This window comes from Loxodonta africana, chromosome 27, assembly GCF_030014295.1.
Source record: "Loxodonta africana isolate mLoxAfr1 chromosome 27, mLoxAfr1.hap2, whole genome shotgun sequence".
Classification (NCBI taxonomy): domain Eukaryota; kingdom Metazoa; phylum Chordata; class Mammalia; order Proboscidea; family Elephantidae; genus Loxodonta; species Loxodonta africana.
In genome coordinates this window covers 32,947,339-32,971,669 of record NC_087368.1, presented here as the reverse complement: position 1 = coordinate 32,971,669, position 24,331 = coordinate 32,947,339, and the positions used below count along the sequence as shown (strand labels likewise).

The 24,331-nt window shown below is 40.9% G+C and overlaps 1 pseudogene; it reads right to left on the bottom strand.

Moving 5' to 3' along the window:
• Positions 1 to 18,631: 18,631 nt before the first annotated feature.
• LOC100662866 (adenylosuccinate synthetase isozyme 2-like) lies at positions 18,632 to 20,861 on the bottom strand (annotated as a pseudogene).
• Between the last annotated feature and the right edge of the window lie 3,470 nt (positions 20,862 to 24,331).

Below are 24,331 nucleotides of genomic sequence, written 5' to 3'. Positions count from 1 at the left end.
TGGTTTTCTACTACCCAAATAACATACTTTCACAGCAAGAAGCACCCCCCATTATTTAGGCAGTAGATAGTAGACAGAAAGATAATGTATTAGTCAAGGTAGACTATCTCATGTTCTAATCATAACCAATTTCAAAATCTCAGTGTCTTAGCAAAATAAATATTTGTTTCTTGCTCACACAAAGAATAATACAGGGACAGGCAACTCTCCAGGGTAGCTGTCCTCAAAACAGTGTCTCAGCAATATGGATTTCTTTGATCTCAGCCATCTCCACCGGAGCCTCCACTTTCACAGGGGAAAAGGGGATCTATAGCATCACTCAGGGCTTTTTACTGTATCAGCCTCTCATTTCCATTCACATTTCATTGGCTAGAATCTCTTACAAGGCCCATGTAACTGCAGGGTGACTGGGACGAGTGGTCTTCTATCTGCCCAGGCAGGAAGAAGGAAGAATCAGATATTAGCAGCAGAAGGATGTTTTCCAAGGATGGGTTTCACTACTTTCAAAAATGCTTACGGTAACATTAACTTTTCATCTATGTAATGAAACTCCGTAAAATATGTACTTAGACAGCTTTTATCTTGATTTCCTTCCTAAAACTTTCCCAACTACTGTAGTGCAAGTAATAGCATGGTGCAGTGACAAGAACATAAGATTCAATATCACACAGACCTAAAATCATCAAAAAATTCATCCTTAGCTAGGTGCTTCTCAAACTTAAAAGCGAGCGTTAGAATAATCTAGAAAGCTTGTTAAAAACCCAGATCTCTTCACCCCAGCCCCAGAGATTTTGTCTCATAGGTCTTGGATGGGACCTGCGAATTTGCATTTCTGACAAGTTTTCAGGCAATGCAGCTGCTGCCGGTCCATGGAACACACTTTGAGTGTGACTGCCTTAGCTCACTCGCTTCCTAGCTACATGGGTTTACCCGTTAGTTACCTCGTTGCCATCGAGTCAAGTCCGAGTCACAGCGACCCTGTAGGGCAGAGTAGAACTGTCCCATAGAGTTTCCAAGGAGTGACTGGTGGATTCAACTGCCGACATTTTAGTTAGCAGCCGAGCTCTTAGCCACTGTGCCACTAGGGCTCCACATGGGTTTAGGTAAATTATTTAGTGTCTATTTGTAAAATGGAATTGCTAACAAAATCTGCTTCACTGGATTGCTGTGTAATTTATTGGAATCAAAATATATTCTGGATTTGGTAGATAATAGCAATAAAAATTCATTGATTCACCTTCAAAAAAAAAATACGTTCTTAGAGTGTATTCTCAGCATAATGGGTGTAATATTTTGAGGATATTGAATCAATAGATTTCCATTCTTAGTAATCTCTAGTTCCTAGTGGCCTATCACCTCTCGCACTGATCAAATTAATTGCCTCTTTGAAAGGACAGAACTGCTGAAAATGGGTTTGAGCTTCAAAATGGAGTTTTGCAAGTCAGCCTGGAGACAATAGCCTGAGTAGAAGTGCCTGTAATTTTTGGAGAAGCCAAATTTTGTGGAGGGAGAAAAGAGGCATACAAAAGCCAAGCCTAGAAGACAGTAATTTTACAATGAATGAGAGTAGACAGGATGAGGATTTGATGTAAGGGAAGTTCCTGTGATGCCAGGTAAGGGAAGGCCACGGGTACCAAGAGGACACATCTAAGAGAGAGAAAGAGAAGGACAAAAGATAAATGAGGTGTCCTCAGTTCCTCACTCCACACTCTCAGGGTTAATCTAGACCGTATAGGTAGTGGGGGAGAGGGAAGGAGGCATGGAGTAGAAACGCCCAAATGGACTTGATGAAATCAAGAACATCAAGGATGTTGCTCTGTGTTCCCAGATATAAACTAGGGAGGCACATCCTGTGTATGGAATAGAAAGAGGGAAATGGTGTGGGGCAGGGGACAATGGGCTTTTTGCAACATGTGATGGAGAAAGCTTTATCTCCTTTAACCTATTTGCATATTTAACTTTAAAAAAAAAGAAAGAAGAATGACAAAAATGTAACCCATTTTTCACATGTGGGTCATGGTATGTAAAGTCAACTGCATGAAATGAGAATTTTTAAAGAACAAATGGAGAAACTACTAAGTCTTTTATGTAAAATGACTCCCCATTGAGCCCATTCTCATCCCATATGCTGCAGATTAAATTTCCATCTGCTGCCCATTACCTAATACCATTCACATCTGTTTAAGTAACTTCACTGCCCTTTGCCACCAGTAATTTCCCTTAGATACAAGAGAAATAACCTGTGTAAGGTAACTTCTGAGAATAAACAATGTTATTTTGAAATAATTGGTTTATAGGGAAAAATACACAAATCTGGAGAAGAAGTTATCCCTTGAGTAAATATCTTAACATTGAGGGCACATTTCAAAACTCCTATTTTTACTAAAAGCCAATGTTTGTTTAAGCATTTAAAGTTGAAAGTGAAAACCCTCACCCTCCTGCCCTGCCTTTTGTTGTTAATTCTGAGGCAGACAGCCTCAGAGCCCAGCCCTTTTAAAAGATACCTGCTCTGATTTATCCTCCTACACCAAACTGAATAAGCTGCATGTTCTTCTGAAATTGTCCTTGACAAGAAAACCATAGGTCATACATGGCCTCAACCCACTGCTAGGTGGAGACTTAACATGCTAGTGAAGGAGAATCAACCTCCTCCTCCTTCCCAGAGAATCAAACCCTTGTCTAAAGAAAATGCCTAGTCATCCCCAAGCTCTGAGTGCCTTCATGAAGGTCAATCCTGAATATTCACGATGAGCTTGCATTTCCTTGTCTGCTTTCTTTAAAAGCCCACCTCCCCAAGATGCCTACGAGCAGCCTTGGAGGGAGCAGCCCCAATTGCTCCTTTCCTTGCACAACAAAATAAAGGCATCTCTCTGATCTCACACCTCGGCCTCTTGTTCATTGGCTGTAGCAAGTCACACCAGCAGAACCTGGGGTTTCCACCCGGCAACAATTTGGTTTTGGAACTATATAAAAACACTTCTTTAGTCTGTTTCCCCCAGGCATACATTAACTCCCTGTTTCAGATTCAGTACAAAGGAGCAGTAGGTAAATGGTTAGTAGTGTCTCTTCATTTTCACCATACCTATTCAATCTGTATGCTAAGCAAATAGTACGAGAAGCTGGACTGTATGAAGAAGAATGGGGCATCAGGATTGGAGGAAGACTCATTAACAACCTGCATTATGCAGATGACACAACCTTGGTTCCTGAAAGTGAAGAGGACTCAAAGCACTTACTAATGAAGATCAAAGACCACAGCCTTCAGTATGGATTGCACCTCAACATAAAGAAAACAAAAATCCTCGCAACTGAACCAATGAACAACATCATGATAAACGGAGAAAAGATTGAAGTTGTCAAGGATTTCATTTTATTTGGATCCACAATCAACAGCCATGGAAGCAGCAGTCAAGAAATCAAAAGACACGTTGCATTGGGTAAATCTACTGCAAAGGACCTCTTTAAAGTGTTGAAAAATAAAAACATCACCTTGAAGACTAAGGTGCGCCTGACCCAAGCCATGGCATATTCAATCGGATCGTATGCATGTGAAAGCTGGACAATGAATAAGGAAGACCAAAGAATTGACACCTTTCAATTGTGGTGTTGGCAAAGAATATTGACTATACCATGGGCTGCCAGAAGAACGAATAAATCCTTTGGAAGAAGTACAACCAGAGTGGTCCTTAGAAGCAAGGATGGCGAGACTGCGTCTTACATACTTTGGGCATGTTGTCAGGAGGAATCAGTCTCTGGAGAAGGACATCATGCTTGGCAGAGTCAGTGGAAAAGAGGACGACCCTCAATGAGGTGGATTGACACAGTGGCTGCAACAATGAGCTCAAGCATAGCAACGATTATAAGGATGGCTCAGGACCAGGCAGTGTTTTCTTCTGTTGTGCATAGGGTTGCTATGAGTCGGAACCACCTAACAACAGCGACAACAACAACAGTGTCTCTTCATATAAAATACACTTAAGTTTCCTTGTAAGAAAATTATTCATACACACAAAACATATGTAGTTTCATTTATATTCACTTATTTAATACTTATGACCATATATTAACAATAACCAAGCCCCATAAGCTTCATGGTACAATGGGAAGAATCAATAATACATGAGTGACCATTACTGCCATTCAACAAATATTTTTGAGCTTCCACTATGTGCCGAGTAAAATTAAAACCAAGAGAATTCTGTAACCAGTAAATCTATTGATCTGTTACCTATATTTATAGATTTCTTGATTCCACACTAATAGAGGAGAATTCAGGAGATATTTCATAGGAGGAGATATAGGACAGCAGCTAAAAGTAGTCCTAAAATGGCAGCTATGCTGCATGCCTTAAATGCCACCAGCCCAAATTAAAGCCGGAGGATGGATGGTTCCAGAAGAAAGGTCTGACAGAGAAAACAAGAAAAGTTAAAGGGATTTGATAGAATACCTGATGTGGCAGAGTTTTCAGAAAAAAAATAAGAATTATAAGGAAGAAGAAGAGTCTGAGGAAAACAAAAGACTGAGCAAATAAGGAAATAAAATCATAGTATATATGGCATGCTGTTAATGAAATTTGCATAGTCATAATAAACACTTCTTTAAGGTGATATCTACCGGGACTCACCCTGGAAATGTTACTATTTTCTCCCTTATAATCAATAATTAATTTGGGAGAATATGTGAAATGTCCTGTCCCTCATCAAAGTTTTTCACTAGTTTCAGTGTCCATGAGGTGGAATAACCTTGTAGGAAGCAATTTGGCCTTTGCTCTGAGTTCTTTAGAGTCTAACCAACGCCTAAGGCTAATGAAAGGAAGCTGACCAGACCAAGGGTCACCCAGGGGCCCAGTGCTGACTAAGCCGGAAGAGCATGATATAATCTATCATGGCCACACAGTGAGTCCAATAAGAGCTCTGATCCCTAAGGCTCAGATGAGCTTCCTGGTGGGTGACCATGCATGGAAGAGGGTAGTGTATCCATTTTTAAGACGTGGTAACTCCATGCTTTGCCCCCTCCCGGACCTCACCTATGCATCTCTTCGTTTGTATTCTTTTTGGTTATAAAAATTTGTAGATGTAAGTATGATATACTCTCCATAAGATTCTGTGAGTCACTCCAGTGAGTGACTCCCCACAGGGGCAGTGAGAGCCAGCAGGGGCTGGCGTCTGCATATTTGCCAGTCTAAAAGGTGTCCTAATGTGTGATTTCTGACCTAGCTCTGGGTGGTTAGGCCCCAACAAGTGCTGCATGGGCCCCTGGTCTGAAAGACAGTGTCCATCTAACTCATGATGTCTGACAAGGGCTGGACTACCCACTAAGCGAGGTATGCACGGGCTTATTTGTGTTTATGTAATGAATAATTTTACATGAAACCCATGTGAAGTTACTCACTACAGAGTACTTGTGTACTCTCTAAGCCCACTCAGGCCTCGCTTACTATAAACAGGTACCTTGATTCCTGGTTAATCCGCCCCTGACTCTCACCCATCTCTGGGTGGCTAGGGGTCAGAGGGAAAGTGTGCCACGTGAGTGACTTGTAACAAGAATGGAGACGTGAGATGGTGAGGACTGGATGTATCCCCACGTTGTAGGGATTATATTTATGCTGACCTTAACACACAGTTAGCAGTGAACGTGGGGTTTACGCACTGTGTCCCTGGTTTAGTGCAGCTTTCTTTGATGATGCTTGTCTGACCCTATTGTTGCTGTGGTGGCTCCAAATGGTGGCTTTTTTAAGCTATCATTTCTTTTATATTTACCTGCATACCCACTACCTAGATTCTGACGTTTTCATTTTGCCCTGCTCGCTTTATCACAGTCGATCCATGTGATCATTACTCTATCCATCCATTAATCTATCTGACTTTTATGATGCATTTCAAAGTAAATTGATAACATCAGGAAGAAAAAATAGAATAAGCAGACTGATGAATAGGTAATTGATGGGAGTCAAAGGAAATTATTTAAATGATATCAACTACTGTCATTTCAAACTGACAAACCAAATAGCAGAAGGAAGTAAGGAAAAAAAGGACCAAGTAATTAAGGAAAAGACATTATTAGGCTAAAGGTTGCTACTAAAATGAAAATAAAAACTTTCCTAAATACCAAAAGAGAAACATAGTAAAAATAACAATATACTCAGTAAACATAGCACAGAAAAATATGACAAAATTCAGATCAAACATCATCTTACAATAAATATAAAAAAATGAACTTAAATCAACCATTGAATCAGAAAGACTTAAACTGACTCAAAAGAAAACCCAACTAAGGTAGATTATAAAATTGGCCATAAATGCTTCCTTCCCTTCATCCATGCCTTTGCAATGTATCATTGCAGATACACCCATCTAGAGGTGGCGTCCATTTCTCCACCTTTTAAATCTGGGTTGTCAGTATGGATTGCTTTGGCCAATGAAGCATTAGCAGCTTTGATGCAAGGAGACACGAAAGGGCATAAAGACTTGTCCTGTCTTGATGCCCTTAAACCCTGTGACCTCTGTGTGTGTAGTCTAGCCTGCTGGATGATGAGAACCACTTGGCCCGGCCACTCCCCTAGCCCTAGCCAACAGTCTGTGAATTGTTAGACATGTGAATGAGGCTATCTTACATCATCCAGCCACCAGCAAACCCACTCACTGACCTCAAACATACTAGCATACTCAGCAGAGAACAAAACAGCCAGCCTAGACCGGAAATGCCCAGCCATTTAGAATGATAAGCTAAATGAGTCTTGTTTTAAGTCACTAAGTTTTGGTATGGTCATGCATGCATCAGAAGCTAACGAATATACCAATATTATGCTGCATACAAGCAACACGGCTAAAACAAAGCTATTTAGAAAGGCTGAGTGTAAAGGGCAAAGATACACCAAGGAAATGGAAATAAAAAGGGTGCAGAGGTTTTTTTCCTGGATATCAAACAATTCAAGCCAGAAAGACTTAAATATGATTAAGGATACTCTGGAATGCTAAAAGCCAAAATTATCCAGGAAAAAAAAAATGTGATTGTAGCTAAAGGCCACAATAAAGATAAAAGTTGGGTTGGTTCATTTGTTTCTGTTTCCACCTTTTTATCTTACTGTGTTCTAGGTGAAAATTCACAGTGCAAATTAGTTTTTCGTTAAGACAAATGTTTTGAAATCTATGTACCAAATAACACAACAGCCACCATCGTAAAAGGGAAACTACAAGGTTAAGTTTACAAGTAATCCTTTCAAATCCTTTGACCACAACTATGAGTAGCTAAGGAACTGAAAGGAGTGTTGCTCAAGGACGGTCCAGCGGAGATTACATTTCGAAACAAGGCCGAGGAATTAAGTCTGCCCTGAATAATACTGTGTAACACTAACCTCGTTATGAGAGATGTGGCCTTGCAGATTACAGGGCAGAGGAGAGAGGATGTGTCCTCCACCTCCTGGAAGCTGTACTCTCCCTGAAGATTAATGCTTGTCCTTGGGATACGGTGATTCAGCCATCACCTGCAGGACGATTAGGAGAACAAAGAGTCATCTACACCTCGTGGAAGTAAGTTTCCAAAGAGGACAGTATTTGGGGTAACTTCCCCTACCCTGTACTTTTTTGTAGGACCTGAAGAGTCCAAGTTCTCCACCGTTACTGGGAAATAGGAGAGGTCTCCAGTGCCTATCCTGTGAATCCACAACCTCTTCCCCCAGGATATTAATCTAGCCCAGTGGTTCTCCCCTGGGGTGATTTCACCCCACTGGGGACATTTAATTAATACAATATGTCTATGAAAAGCAACTGGAAAACGCTCCCAAATTCCTAACAATGAATTTACTAGATTATGGGACATGTGTGTATTTAATTTGAAAATAACTAACTTACTTTCCAAAACTTCCCACTACTTTTTATTGTCATTCACAGCTTGTGAGTTTCCTCACACCCTCACTCACACTACATTTTATCTTATTTTTTAATACCCATTAATCTGTTAGGTGGAAAATAATCTTACTGTGTTTTTAACCTTTATGTTCGATAAATGAATGAAATCAAAACTCTTTTTGTGTTAAACCAAAAAAAAAAAAAAAAACCAAACCGATTCCAACCCATGGCAGCCCAATGTGTGTCAGAGTAGAACTGTGCTGCTTAGTGTTTTTAATGGCTGTGACCTTTCCAAGGTAGGTCTCCAGGCCTCTGGGTGGACTCAAACTGCTAACCTTTTGGTTAGTAGTTGAGCACTTAATCATTTGCTCCACCCAGGGGCACCTTTTAAGTGTTAATTATTTACATTTATTTTTCTGTTAACTACTTATTTTTACCCTTTGGTTGTTATTCTTTTGGATTACTCATCATGTTTCTTACTGACGTATAAGTGCTCTTTGTTTCTTAATTATCTTCCCTTTTTCATATATTTTGTGTTATCATTTTGTCATGTCTTTGAGCATTTACCCATTTTTTAAAAATAATTTTTATTGTGCTTTAATTTTTTTTTTAAGTGAAAGTTTACAAATCAAGTCAGCCTCTCACACAAAAACCCATATACACCTTGCTACACGCTCCCAATTACTCTCCCCCCAATGAGACAGCCCGCTCTCTCCCTCCACTCTCTCTTTTCGTGTCCATTTTGCCAGCTTCTAACCCCCTCTACCCTCTCATCTCCCCTCCAGGCAGGAGATGCCAACATAGTCTCAAGTGTCCACCTGATCCAAGAAGCTCACTCCTCACCAGCATCCCTCTCCAACCCATTGTCCAGTCCAATCCATGTCTGAAGGGTTGGCTTTGGGAATGGTTCCTGTCCTGGGCCAACAGAAGGTCTGGGGGCCATGACCACTGGGGTCCTTCCAGTCTCAGTCAGACCATTAAGTCTGGTCTTATGAGAAGCATTTACCTGCTTTTAACACTCAAACAGGCTAGACCTCCACCTCGTTACATCGTGATAGGTCCGGAAACAGCGTTCAAAGGATCAGTTCTGCTTATAAGAACTGGCTTTAAGAAAGAAAAGAAGGGAAACCACTCAGTCCACACAGATTCCAGTCTCTGCTACCTCAGGCCCACAGGGTGTCACTGTTGAAGCAAAGATCCACTATGTAAAGAGAGCTCACAAAATAAAAAATAGAGCTATTAAAATTTAAATACGCTGTGCACTTTTAAAGATCTATATGGACAGCGACTGGAAAGGTTAGATAGGAAACTTAGGGGGGCATTTGGTGAAGCAGCATAAGAAAGGCTGCACAACTTGAAGAATGTAATCCATGTCACTGAATTGTACATGTAGAAATTGTTGAATTGGTGTACATTCTGCTGTGTATATTTTCAACAGCAAAAATAATTTTTAAAAAACCCCATGAAGACTAAACAAATAAATGCTCTCAGAGCCTGTGGTTCCAATGTTACATGATAACGCTGAGATGCTAGGGTAACCTTTATAGGGGCTGAGCTTAGAACCTGCCTTCACAGCCAGCAATGCTGGACGGCAGGTGAGGCTCTCCTCTCACTCACGGTGAATCCCTGCTGGGTGTGGAGCCCTGGTAGCACAGTGGTTAAAAGCTGGGCTGCTAACCAAAAGGTCAGCAGTTCAAATCCCAGCCGCTCCTTGGAAATCCTATGGGGCAGTTCTACTATGTCCTGTAGGGTCACTACAAGTTGGAATCAACTCGACAGCGATGGGTTTCGTTTTTTTTGTTTTTTGAACCATAGGGTATCCTGTTGCCAGATCAGTTTAGGGCTACTTCTGACCATCAGAGGTAGTCTGGTAATACTGATGCTTCTGAGGGAAATGGCCAACCCCTTCCTTCCCAGACGGCTCCTTAGCTTTCTCATGTCTTTTGGTATATATCAAATACCACTTTCTAACTTCTTCCCAGCCACCTTCAGACTCCTTGTGCCAAAGCACATGATACATTTCTCAGTCTCCAAATGTCCGTTACACCCTTTCCCTGCTTGCCTTACCTCTCCCTGGTTTAAAGGAGCAACTCAGTCGGTGCTCCAAGGGCTATTTGGGAGACCTCCACTACCAGGGATACAGCTGGCTACTTTCAGTGGTAGTTCTATGCTAATAAAAATTTAAAGTTCTACCTTGCTGAGCAAACTATTATATACAAAAATGGGTTTTTACCACACACATCGTTTTAAAACCTGACTTCTTTACTTGGTTGAAGCAGTGTGGTCCGGTGGTTAAGGGTGTCTGGAATCCAAACTGCCAGGATTTGAATTCTTTTTTTTTTTTTTTAAAGATAGAACTATTCCGGATTTGAATTCTAACTGTAATATTTACTAGCTATGTGACCCCAGGCCATTTACTCAACATTTCCAGCCCTTGCTCTTCACATCTGAAATGTATGTGGTACACAAAGGATACACAAATGGTATCGTTCACTACCACTGCTCTGCTCTTGACCTTTTTTGTTTGCTAATGCACTGGGTTTGGTTTTTTTGGTTTAATGTATCTCAGAGATGGTTTCTAATCAGTACACATAGTGCTGTTCTTTTTGTAGAAGCTGCATAGTATTAGGTTGCAGGAATCTACTATAATTAAGGTAATTGGTCCCCTAATTAGGGACAGATAGATTGTTTCCAATGTTCAGCTATTACAGGCAGTGCTATAGTGAAAAGTCATTTGCACATGTATGTCTTAGGCTGGGTTCTCTAGAGAAGCAAAACCAGTAATGCATATAAATATACATAGAGAGATTTGTATTAAGGAAACAGCTCACGCGATTGTAGGGCTTGGAACGTCCCAAGTCCTTGGATCAGGATAGAGCCCTTTGCAGAAGCTAGTGAACCCAAGATGAGCAGGTTGGAGAGCAGGGATCCCGCTCACAGGTTGTGACGGTTGAGGAATCCCCAAAGTCCACAGGCAAACCACAAGGTTTCTCCTGAGTCACTTAGCCACAGGGGCTGGTAAACCCAAGATAGGTCGGGGAGCAGGACTCTCTCACAGGCCGTAAAGATCGGCGAATCCCAAGATGGACAGGTAAGCTGCTAGCTCAAGTTCCAAGAACCAGAGGTCAGAAAAGAGACAGCTGCTAGATCCAGAACAAGCTAACAACCTTTGTAAGGTGAGCAGGAGGGAAGTAGGTGGCGGAAGGCGGAGAGATGAAGGCCGTGGGGGGTGATGAGCTGCCACAAGCCCCACCCCCGCCAGTACCACTCAGGAGATTGCATCATGGGGGTGATAACACCAGATTTCAGCAGGAAAATGATCACAACATTGTACAACTGCCAAAACACTGAGACTCAGGGCCCAGCCAAGTTGACACACCATCTGAACCATCACAATGTATAATATCAATTATGAACATTTTTGTAGAATAAATTATTCATGGAATTGCTTGATCAAAAGATAGATACATTTGTATTTTGATAGATGTTGCGAAAGTGCCTTCCACAGAAGTTAAATGAATTTTCACTACCACGGAGAATATATGGGAGTGCCTGTTTTTCCAGCTCTCAACAATATGATGTATAGCCCAACTTTTTATATTTGCCAATCTGATATGCAAAAAAAAAAAAGTACTGTTATAATTAATTAGGTTATGCATGTATTTATATGTTTAAGTCATTTGTTCTCGGCAAACATCTAGCTCAACTGGCATAACGTAGTTTATAAAGAAAATGTTCTACATCCTACTTTGGTCAGTAGCATCTGGGGTCTTAAAAGCTTGTGAAGGGCCACCTAAGATACTCCCCTGGTTCCACCCATCTGGAGCAAGGGAGAAGGACGAAAACCAAAAACACAAGGAAAATATTAGCCCAAAGGACTAATGGACCACGTGAATCACAGCCTCCACCAGCAGGAGCCCTGAAGAACTAGATGGTGCCTAGCTACTGCTACCAAGTGCTCTGACAGGGATCACAAAAGAAAGTCCTGGACAGAGGGGGAGAAAAATGTAGAACAAAATTCTAACTGAAAAAAAAAGACCAGACTTACTGGTCTGACAGAGACTGGAGAAACCCCAAGAATTTGGCCCCCAGACACCCTTTTAACTCACTACTGAAGTCACTCCTGAGGTTCACCCTTCAGCCAAGGATTAGACAGGCTCATAAAACAAAATGAGACTAAATGGGCACACCAGCTCAGGGTCAGGGACAAGAAGGCAAGAGGGGACAGGAAAGCTGGTAACGGGGAGCCCAAGTTTGAGAGGGAGAGAGCGTTGACATGTCATGGAGTTGGCAACAAGTGTCACAAAACAGTGTGTGTATTGTTTAATAAGAAACTAATTTGCTCTGTGAACCTTCATCTAAACTATAATTTTAAAAAAATCATTTGTAATTTCTGAGTACTGTCTGTTTGTCTATTGCTATTCTTATATTGGGTTTGTGTATTATTGATTTGTTATGTTTCAGGAAAATTAACCCTCTGTAATGTGAATTATATTTCTCTGAGTTTATCATTTGTCCTATTACTCTGTTTATAGGATTTTTAATGCTATGCAGAATTCTTTTTTAGATAGTTGAATATGTAATTATTTTCTTTTATCGCTTCGTGATTTTTGTGTGATACTTAGCAAGTCCTTTCCAGGCCCAAGATTATTTTAGAAATTCTCCCATTTTTTTTTTCCTTCTAATATGTCATAATTTCACCTTGTTTTTTCTTACATTTAATCTAATGCATCTACAATTTATTTTGGTGTAAATTGGAAGCAGGAATCCATCTCTATTTTTTCAAGATGAATATCTCAATACCACTTATTAAATAATCCAGCTCATAATTCCTATTACATTAATAAAAAAAGATAGCTGTTATCAAAAATGGATGTTGAATTTCATCAAATGCTCTTCACCAACTGTAGTTTTACTATTTGAAAGTTTTTCCTACTTGCAAGCTAGACTGTACCAAAAAGGTTAAGTTGTATTTTCTTGTGTTTTGTTTTCATTTGAATTGGAAAACAGCTGGCCTCAATGTTTAATTTAAAAATCATATTTAATAAGGTGTCATTAAATCATCAAGATTGCATTAGCCAGAATTCTTTTGGTTGCCAGCAACAAAAACCCTCCTGAAATTGGCTCAAACAGAACAAGGTATGGTTACCTTCAGCTACAGCTGGATTTGGGAGCCCAAACACATTCGTCAGGGCCTCACGCCTTTTTTTTCTGTAATCAAAGGCTATGTCTGTATCTCAGAAAAGTCTCTCCAACAACAACAACAACAAGAGAAACCCTGGGAAGGAGTCAGATTGGTCTATCTTAGGCCACATGCCTATGCCTAAACCAATCACTGTCCACAGGAAATGAAGTAAAGTTTTTGACCAGGCCTGGTCGCCTGTGAGTGAGTGAACATGGAGAGCTTCACCAGAACCACGTGAAATGAATCCCCCACAGGAAGGAAGTGCCCAAGTACCAGGGTGAGCTGCAGGGGATGGAGCTCCCACCCCAAACGATGGATGTCCCACAGAAGTCTCGGTACCACGTGAAGGGCACCATGCTTGGCAACGGGAACACAGGGTGATAAAACGGGGACACTGCGCTCAGGGCGTAATTCTTCAGAGCTTTCATCCCAAAAACCTTCCCAATACCTTTGACAATTTAGTACGTTGCTGTACTTCATTTGTAAGGTGCTATTCCAGATTTCCGAATGCTCTTTAAAGATCTTTGAGACCTGGGAGTTTCCGTTTCTGAATTATACTCAAGAAAAATTCCTGATCTTTTTGGGACTCTCCCATTCAATGAGAACAAAAAGATTTAAAATTAAACACATCATCTGCCTACTGGGTTTGTGAGTAAAATGTACGTAACTGGTAAAACCAGAGGCTCCTTTTATTAAAAGAAGTGATGGTTGATTAAAGCAGTTGCGGGGAAAAGAATTCCAGTCTAGATCTACCAGCCGTGGTCTAGGTGTGCCTCTGACATGCCTACACGTGTCCTGGGCATAACTTACGTGTGCAGTCATCATCATTCATGCCCACCACACCCACCCCAAACCTGTGGAGTCTGGGTCTTGTTACTAAGACCTGGATAAGGGTTGGACCAAGAGATGGGAGGACATACAAAGCTGCAGATGCCCACACCCACTATGCAATTTGCTTGCCTCCTTCATTTTAACCATTTATAACATGACTAATGAATTTATTGAAAAGAACCTGAAAGGTTGCCTAGTCTATTCTCTTGCCTCAGGGACAGATCTGTACTTGATTCAACTAAGGAATTAATCCTAAGGCAACAACATTCCAGCCACTCTTGGTAACTCACTGCAGCAGGGCCCTCCCTAGTTCCCAACCCAGGGCTTGGTTGGGTTGGGAACAAGATAGGGCATAAATGAACAGCAGTATTAAGGAGTGACAGAGAGGGAAAGAGCAAGGAAAATGAATAAATGTGTCCTTCAAAATGAGATCTGGATGCTCTAAGAAGTTATGTGACTGGATTTCCAGCTAAACCTGGCAGACTGACGCCTGCTTCTCTGCTCTGTCCTGAAACCCCACCAGAACACCTCTAGATGAATCTTTAACAGCTTTATTGAGGTGCAGTTGAAACTTGACGTACAATAAACTGTACATACTTTAAGTGTGTGTGAATGTGTGTGTAACAGCCGAGCTCTTAACCACTGTGCCACCAGGGTCCATGTGTGTGTGTATATATTTATATATACACTTTAAGTACGTACAGTCAAAGCTTGGCTGCTAACCAAAAGGTCAGCAGTTCGAATCCACCAACTGCTTCTTGGAAACCCTATGGGGCAGCTCTACTCTGTCCTATAGGGTCACTATAAGTCAAAATCGACTTAACAGCATGGAGGTTTTTTTTTTTTTTTTTTTCTGGGTACCTTCTTAAATATGTTCGTTATCTTGATATATGTATATATATCACCACAATCAAAATAATGAACATATCCATCATCTGTTTATTAAGAAATTGTCAAGGTGGCTACCAGAGTGATCACTCTATTCTGCATTCCTACAAGCAATGTAGGAAATTCCCAGTTCCTTTTCCTCCGTATTCTTGCCAACAGTTAGTATAACCAGTCCTTTTAATTGTATCCATGTAAATAAGTGTACTGTGGTATCTCTGACGAATTTGCATTTCCCTAATGACTAATGATGTTGAGCATCTTTTCATCCATTTATCTTCCTTGGTGAAGTGTGTTCAAATCTTCTGCCCGTGTTCTAATGGTGCTGTTTGCTTTCCTATTACTGACTTTTGAGAGTGCTTAATGTATTCTAGATACAATCCTTTATTAGCATTTTGCTTTGTGACTGGCTTGTAATTCTCTTAGCAGTGCCCTTTGAAGAGCAGATGTATTTAATTTTGTTCAAGTCCAATTTATCAATTGATTGTGTTCTTGGTGTTGTATCTAAGAAGTCTTTACTTAACCCAAGTCACAGTGGTTTTCCTCTACCTTTTCTTCCAGAAGTTTTTTAGTTTTAGGTTTTACATTTAGGTCCATGATCCATTTTGAGTTAATGTTTGTATATGGATCAAGTCATTGAAGTTTTTGTTTTTTTCTTTTGCACATGGATGCTCAATTATTTTTTCAAAAACATTTATTGAAGAGATTATCCTTTCTTCACTAAAATGCCTTTGCACCTTTTTCAAAAGCCCATTGTCCATATATGTGTGGGCTTTTTTCTTGACTCTATTGTGTTCCGCTGCTCTATTTGTTTCTCTCTTTGCCAATACTACTGTCTTGATTTCTATAGCTTCATAAGTCTTGAAATCAGGTAATGGTCATCCACCAACTTTGTTCTTTTTTTGTTTTTTTTTTCCAAGTTGTTTTGGCTATTCTAAGTCCTTCATATTTTTATACGAATTTTAGAATCAGCCTGTCGATTTCTATGCAAAGAGCCTGTTGAGACTTTTTTTATTATTGTGGTAAAATATATATAACAAAACATTTGCCATTTCAGTTATTTTTACATGTACAATTCAGTGATGTTAATTGCATTCACCGTGTTATGCAATCATCAGCATTACTGTTTTCAAATTTTTCATTGCCCTTAACAGAAACTCTGTGCCCCTTAAGCAATAACTCCCTCTTTCCCCCTCCCATCTACCCCTGGTAACCACTAATAAACTTTGGTCTGTAAATACATTTGCCTATTATAAGTGTTATCATAAAATATTTGTCCTTTCGTATTTGACTTGTTTCACTCCATATAATGTTTTCAAGGTTTCACCCATGTCACAGCATATATCAGGACTTCATTTCTCTTCATGGCTGAGTAATATGCCATTGTATGTATATAACACACTTAGTTTCTCCATTCATCTATTGATGGACACGTGGGTTGTTTCCACTTTTTGTCTGTTGTGAATAATGCTGTAATGAGCATTGGTGTGCAAGTATCCATTTGCATTCCCGGCTGGGATTTTTTTGATTGAGACTCTGTAGATCTTAACAATATTGAATCTGCTATCCATGAATATGATCTATCTCTTCATTTATTTAGGTCCTCTTTAATTTCCCTCAGCAATGTTTTATAGTTTTCAGTGCACAGGTCCTTTGCATCCTTTGTCAAATTTATCCTTAAGTGTTTCATTTTTTTTCTTTAAGCTATTGTAGTTTATAGCTTTTTTTTTTTACGTTTCAATTTAATGTTCCTTGCTAGTGTATGGAAATAAACTTGATTTTTGTATATTGATCTTGCATACTGAAACCTGACTAAACTCATTAATTCTTAAAGCTTTTTTACTACAATCTTTTGGATTTTCTACATAGACAATCACATCACCTTCAAGTAAATACAATTTTACTTCTCCCTTTCCAATCTGGATGCCTTTTCATTTTTTTTTCTTGCCTAATTGAACTGGCTGCAACCTCCCGTGCAATGTTGAATAGGAGTGGTGAGAGTGATATCCTTGTTTTGTTCCCAATATTAGGGAGAAAGCATTCAGTCTTTTGCCGTTATTATATTAACTGTAGGGTTTTCTTTTTGTGGGTGCCCTTTATCAAGTTGAGGAAGTTCTCTTCTATTCCTACTAAGCTGGAAACTGTATCCTCTAAAAAATTATGATTGAATTTCCAGGTTAACGTGGTAGATAAACTACATCTATTTCTCTGCTCCTTCCTGAATCCTCACCAAAATAATCATAGATGATTTTTTTAAAAACATAAACCTGCAAGAATAAGGAGAACTGGAAAGGAGATAACAATAGGCCAAAATATTGGCAGCTGAAAGCAGATGGAGGAGTGGAAACTGACTTGGCAGCATTGAGAAAGCTGCAAACCTACCTACCTTCCCATTGTTGGTGGAGGAGGTCAGACCTTAAAAGAAGCAAGCCAATTCAAAGGGTAAAAACTCCAGAAAAGACTTGAACTTGGAAGGACCATGTACCTCTGATGGTAGGTTGAAGAGCTGGGAGGAGTGGCTGATGATATGTATACCCAAACCAAACCCACTGCCCATGAGTCCATTCGGACTCATAGTGACCCCATAGGGTTTCCAAGTCTATAGGCTATAAATCTCTATGGAAGCAGATTGTCACATCTTTCTCCCACAGAGCCACTGGTGGTTTCAAACCACTGACCTTTTGGTTAGCAATTGATCACTTTACCCACTGCGCCGCCAGGCCTTCTTGTTAGGGAGAAGTCAAAATACCAGTCAGGACACGAGGCCACATCCCCTATCCTGTACAACCAGATAGCCATCCTTCTCCACTGCAACTTATGATTTGAGGTTTACACACTGGGAAAAAAAAATTAACCAAAGAGGATCTGAGGTAGAGCAGAGGGTGGGGGTGAAGTACCATAGTGAGTGGAGGCGTAGTAAATAAAAGTCTAGATCTGAGTGTGGGAAACCACATTCACCCTTGGCCTGCTGGCTCCCAGAACATTAAAAAACAGGCCTATAAGGTAACCAATTACTCTAAAGCAAAGAGGAGAAGATAAGGGGGCAGGGAAACCAGAGCACTAGGAAAAAACCACAAAGTGAATGTTGACACATTCTGAAAAATGTCACTAATGTCACTGAACAATTTGTGTAGAAATTGTCAAGTGGCAACCTAATTTGCTGTGTAAACTTCCACCGGAAACACAATATTACTAAAAATAAATAACAGGCCTATGCAAAAAAAAAAACCAAACCCATCGCTGTCAAGTCGATTCCAACTCATAATAACCCTATAGGGCAGGGCAGGATTGCCCCATAGAGTTTCAAGGAGTGCCTGGTGGATTTGAACTGCTGACCTTTTGGTTAACAGCTATAGCTCTTAACCACTACGCCACCAGGGTTTCCAACAGGCCTATGAGTCCCAGGCAAAAGTTTGGACATTCTTCTCTGGGAAAATTGACCAAGTCAAGAGAAAAAAAAAAGAAAAAAAACAGGTAATGAAATTTGATGACGCCCCAACGGAACATCCAGGTCCCTGCCTGATCATCCCACAATAATCTCGCACAGAGAGATAACAAAACTTCACAAAGCTTCCAGTAGCTTTTTATTTTTAACTAGAAATACTTGGTTCTTTTTAATCACTATTGATGGTACAATGAAATATAAGTGGCACCGAATCTCAGCATTTAAAATCGTTCATTGAAGGGTAATCTGCAACACAATGTTTTAAGCCTAATTGTCAAAATAATGTCTTTTTTTTCCCCCCAAGAAAGGAGAAATAAAGGTATGATTAAAATGATGACCAACATTTTGGGGTTCATTCGGACACAGGAGATTTTGTAGGCATATTGGCAGGCATAGTGTTGAAAAATCAGTCCACTAGATTTAGGAATAATGGTAAGATAAAAAAGGAAAGATACACATTTCAGAGTTAATGTCTGAAATTAAAGAAAAATATCCTCCAAATATCACAACAGATCTTTTAATGATTTCTTTTTTTAACATTAAAATTATTGTTTGGGGGAACACTGTTTCTCTTTGAACATTTGCTTAAATGTTCAATGTATTAAATAATTTACAGAAATATGTTCTGTATTCTGTACAAATTAAAAACAAAAACCAAACCAAACCCAGTGCCATCAAGTCAATTCCGACTCGTAGCAACCCTATAGGACAGAGTAGAACCGCCCCATAGAGTTTCCAAGGAGCGCCTGGCGGAACTGCCAACCTTTTGGTTAGGAGCCATGGCACTTAACCACTGCGCCACCAGTGTTTCCACATACAAATTAAAGGACTTGTAATTACCCCCTCCCCTCAAAGCACAATTTTGCAGTGATCTCAGCAGAAAATAAACAGTTCATAATTTGAGGAGAATTGGTAGCATTGCAAAAGTTTACAGAACCCCTATCCTTTAATCATTTTTCCTAACCACAGAGATTATACTGACAAAACTGAGTGATCGGAATGTACAAATATTTGTGCGAAATGGTATTTAATTACTCTTACCATCTAATAGGAGTGAAACCTACGAACACACAATGCCAATAATGAAGAAAAACTACATAGAAAGTCATTCTCTTTTAGATTTCAAACAATATGGATTATACTGTTACTAAACACTAAAAAGAAAACGTGGCACCATGAGGGGCAGGAGCAACAAATGATTGGGCTATCATGCCAGTGAAGGAAAGCTGATGCTGGGATATGCCAAAGTTTATTTCCACAACATCCCTCCGTCTTAAAAGACTGGAAAGAACTGTATGGCTTACAACTCACTTCAATGCCTTTACTCTTGAATTTGCAGATCATAAATGAAATGTTGACAAAAATCTTTTTTTCCCTCTCTCAGGGAGTGTTTCTTTTGTCACTGGAAATCCTTAAAAGAGTTGAGTCACAGACTCTCTGGATTTACCTATGCCAATCCATTTAACAGAAATTTGAAGCTCGTCTTCAATATAGCGAACATAATTTTCAGCATTAACAGGTAGTTGTTTAAATGTCCTTGCATTTGATGTGTCCATGTTCCATCCTGGAAGAGTTTGATAGTGAGCTTCAACTTAAGACTTTTTGATTTGGTGGGAAATGGGGGATGATTTCACCATCTAACTTGTAAGCAACTCCAGCTTTGATTTACGTAACTATGTCCAAAATATCCAATTTGTTAAGTGCCAAAACAGTAAATCCATGAATTATGTCAGCGTATTTGAGCAAACGTGGCCCAACCAGCCACACCTTTTCCTTCCGGTAGTCATGCCAAGCTCTCCTCCCCTCATTTGTACTAATTCTCCCATTTCATCGTCCTGCTCTGTCGGAAAGGTACCAGTACCAACTCTGGTTGTATAAGCTTTCATAACTCTTTACACTTCTCCCACATTCTGAGGGGGCATACCCAAAGAAGTACAAACACCTCCAGCAGTACGATGTGAAGAGGTCACAAAGGTACTAGTCCCAAAATCAGTATCCAGCAATGCTGCATTTGTACCTTCTACCAAGATTGTCTTTGGTGGTCCATGTAGGGCCTCATTTCGGAAATAAATGCCATCTTTCACCATTGGTTTCTTCCCATGTAACACTTCAGTTTATGTAATTCACTTTCAATGTCTATTTCCAAAGTGGGGTATATAGATTTGTACTGGTTAGCCAGAACTCTGCAGCCATCAAAGTCAGAGATGAGATCACACATCCTATGTCCACTCTGAGCAGCTTTGGAAGAATAGGCTGGGCCAATGCCCTTTATTGTGGTACCGAAATTTTTTCCTGCTTGTTCTTTGTTGTTCCTGGATACCATCAACTGTTTGATGAAAGTCAAATACAATATGAGCTCTGTCAGAGATAAGCCTTTTTTTCCCCGGCCTTCTAGACCTTTTCCTTTTCAAACATTTTTCTCTGCTTCCTCAAACATTCCGGGTAGATGAATTCACCGCATCATTTCCAACCACTGCAGTAACGTTTGGATTAATCACTACACTGGCTAAAAGATGACAGTTATAGTTTATGGAATCTAGAACGACTCTGTGGTCAGTATTAGTTCCTCTCTAGGCAGCGACATCAGGGCCGCCACCTTCCCTCTGCCTTGGTGGCCCCACTGGGGACCAAGCGTCACCACCACCCCTTTCCCTCCGGGCCGCACCCTGGGGCGACCACAATTGCGGCTGCGCAGGAAGGTTGCTGCGGGCTTGGTGTGGGAGGGCGACTCAGCTCCAGGGGCGCCAGGAGAGCCGAGGAGACCCGGGAAGTGCGCGCGCGCGCACGGCTCTGCGGCTGCAGGCCACGCGGGAGGAGGCAGGGGCTGGAGGCCGGCCCGCCCGCGCCCCCACCGGCCGCCAGCCCGGCGCGGCCCGCTCCTGGCCACGGCCCACCCAGTGGGGCCCCCACGGCCCGGCGCAGACCGGCCTCGGCAGCGCCGCCGGGGGACCGGGGCCGAGCTCCAGCAGCTGTCTAATACTGCCTTTTCCAATACACTGAGACCTGGTGGCTAGTGGTTCGGAGCTATGGCTGCTAAACAAAAGGTCAGCAGTTGGAATTCCCTAGGTGCTCCTTGGAAACTCTATGGGGCAGCTCTACTGTGTCCTGTAGGGTCGCTGTGAGTTGGAACTGACTGCAACGGTTTGGTATTTGGTTTTTCCAATGCACTGGGGCCCTGGCGAAGCACTGGTTAAGTGTTCAACTGCTAACCAAAAGATCAGCGGTTCGAATCCACCCGCTTCTCCTTGGAAACTTTATAGGCCGTTCTAGTCTGTGCCATAGGGTGCTAGGAGTTGGAATTGACTGGAAGGCAACGGGTTTTTTTCAATAAGCATTTGAGGAAATGCTCTATCCTTAAAGACAGAGATGAAAAAAGGGAAGTTAAACAATAAGCAGGGAACAGAAAAAAATCTAAAAGGACATTTAGAGCGACAGGAGAAAACATTGCGCACGAACAAATTCATCTTTTTAATTTTATTGTGCTTTAGGTGAACGTTTACAGTGCAAATTAGCTTCTCATTCAAAAACATATACACAAACTTGTGACATTGATTGCAATTCCCGCAATATGTCAGCACTCTCCCCTTTCCACCCAGGGTTCCCCATGTCCATTCGTCCCGGTTCCCCGGCCTTTGGCTGCCTTGTGCTCTTTCTTATGGGCAGAAGTTGCCCATTTGGTCTCCTAGACTTGAATAAACTAAGAAGCACGTTCCTCACATGTGTTACTGTTTGTTTTGTAGGTCCGGTAGCTTTTTAATAACTCCCTTCTCAAATAAGCATTTGAGGAAATACTCTATCATTAATGACAGAGATAAAAAAAAAAAAAAAAAAAAGAAGGAAGTTAGAGTAGACCGAATATGCAGGGAACAGGAAAAAATCTAAAAGAATGTTTAGATAAGAGAGAACATTGCAAAAGAACAGACTGTTTATTTTCTTAAGTACATTAAAAAACCAAAAAACCTGGTGCTGTGGAGTTGATTCCAACTCATAGAGTAGAACTGCCCCATAGGGTTGCTAAGGAGCGCTTGTGGATTTGAACTGCCTGTTTTGATTCGCAGCCCAGCTCTTAACCACTGCTCCACCACTGCTCCAATTACCTTAAGAGGATTAGAAATAGCTTGTGGAAATTAAAAATAGGACACCCCCAAAATATATTTTTAAATAGAGGAATTCTCTTAGAAGTAAAATAAAAATCAAAGATATAGGAAATAGGAGGAAAAAGGTATGAAAATTAGTTAAGTACAACCAGTCCCAGTCTAGTATGCAACAAATAGGAGTTCCAGAAAAAGAAAGCAGAGCAAATAGAGGGGAAAAAGTCTTCAAAGACATAAGACAAAACGTCTCCAAACTTGAGGACATAAATTTACATATTGAAAAGTTTTACTGAGTGCCCAGCAAAATAAATTACAAAGAACCATATCAGGACACATTATCCTGAAATTTCACTACAATTGTGATAAGTAATCATTCTAAAAGCTTTTCAACTTAAATGCCAACAAGCGGCCATCTAAGATGCATCAATTGGTCTCAACCCACCTGGATCAAAGGAGAATGAAGAACACCAAGGTCACACGATAACTATGAGCCCAAGAAACAGAAAGGGCCACACGAACCAGAGACTTACATCGTCCTGGGACCAGAAGAACTAGATGGTGCCCGGCCACAACCGATGATTGCCCTGCCAGGGAGCACAACAGAGAACCCCTGAGGGAGCAGGAGATCAGTGGGATGCAGACCCCAAATTCTCATTAAAAGACCAGACTTAATGGTCTGACTGAGACTAGAGGAATCCTGGGGGTCATGGTCCCCAAACCTTCTGTTGGCCCAGGACAGGAACCATGCCCGAAGACAACTCATCAGACATGGAAGGGACTGGACAATGGGTAGGAGAGAGATGCTGATGAAGAGTGAGCTACTTGTATCAGGTAGACACTTGAGACTGTGTTGGCATCTCCTGTCTGGAGGGGAGATGGGAGGGTAGAGAGGGATAGAAACTGGCAAAATTGTCACAAAAGGAGAGACTGGAAGGGCTGACTCATTAGGGGGAGAGTAAGTGGCAGTATGGAGTAAGGTGTATATAAACTTATATGTGACAGACTGACTTGATATGTAAACTTTCACTTAAAGCTCAATAAAAATTATTAAAAAAAAAAAAAGCTTTTCAACCAATACATTGGAATACAGAAGGCCTTTCAGCGATGCCTAACAAACTGTGAGAGAAAATTATTTTCAACATACTATACCCAAACCACCCCAGTGTGAGGATATAATAAATACCTGATTAGAAACGCCAGTCTTTAATAATTTATCTTCCATTGGAGATGTGCTTTACCCAAGACAAGGGTGTGAACCAAGAAAGACAAACTATAGGATCTATGACACAAGGGAGAAGAGAAGGCAATTCCCTGGATTATGGTGAAATGAAATCCCAAGACAGCTGTGTAGTCCACCCAGAAAGTAACCAGCCTAAGTGAGAACAGAACTGATACCTTTAAAGAAAATAATTGAATCAAGGGCTTTTAATCGGCTCATTCCAATTCGAACCCCTGCCGAGAATCTGCATTTCTAACAAGTTTCCAGGCTATGCTTATGCTGCTGGTTAGGGACCAATTCTGAGAACCACTGGTAAAGCCCCAAAACCCACTGCCGTTGAGTTGATTCCAACTCATACTATGACTAGTAGAGCAGCAGTTCTCAACATTTATTGTATGTAAGAATCACCTGGAGATCTTGTTAAAGTGAAGATTCTGATTCAGCGTATCTAGGGTGGAAATGCAAATTCCCTGGAATGAACCGGTTCAAAGCCCTACAATATACTCACTGGGAGTAAAAAACCAAAAATCATTGGGAGTATTCTCTGAAAAAGATGATGAGGATGAACTAATGACAAAACCTCACCGCCATCCAGTCGACTCCAACTCATAGTGACCCTACGGGACCGAGTAGATCTGCCCCACAGGGTTTCCGAGGCCGTAATCTTTACAGAAGCAGACTTGCTACATCTTTCTCCCACTGAGCAGCTGGTGGGTTCAAACTGCCAACCTTTGGGTTAGCAGCCGAGTGCTTAACCACTGCTCCAGCAGGGCTCCTTGTAATTAATTGTACGTATATGGAATATTAAACAATTAAACAACAAAA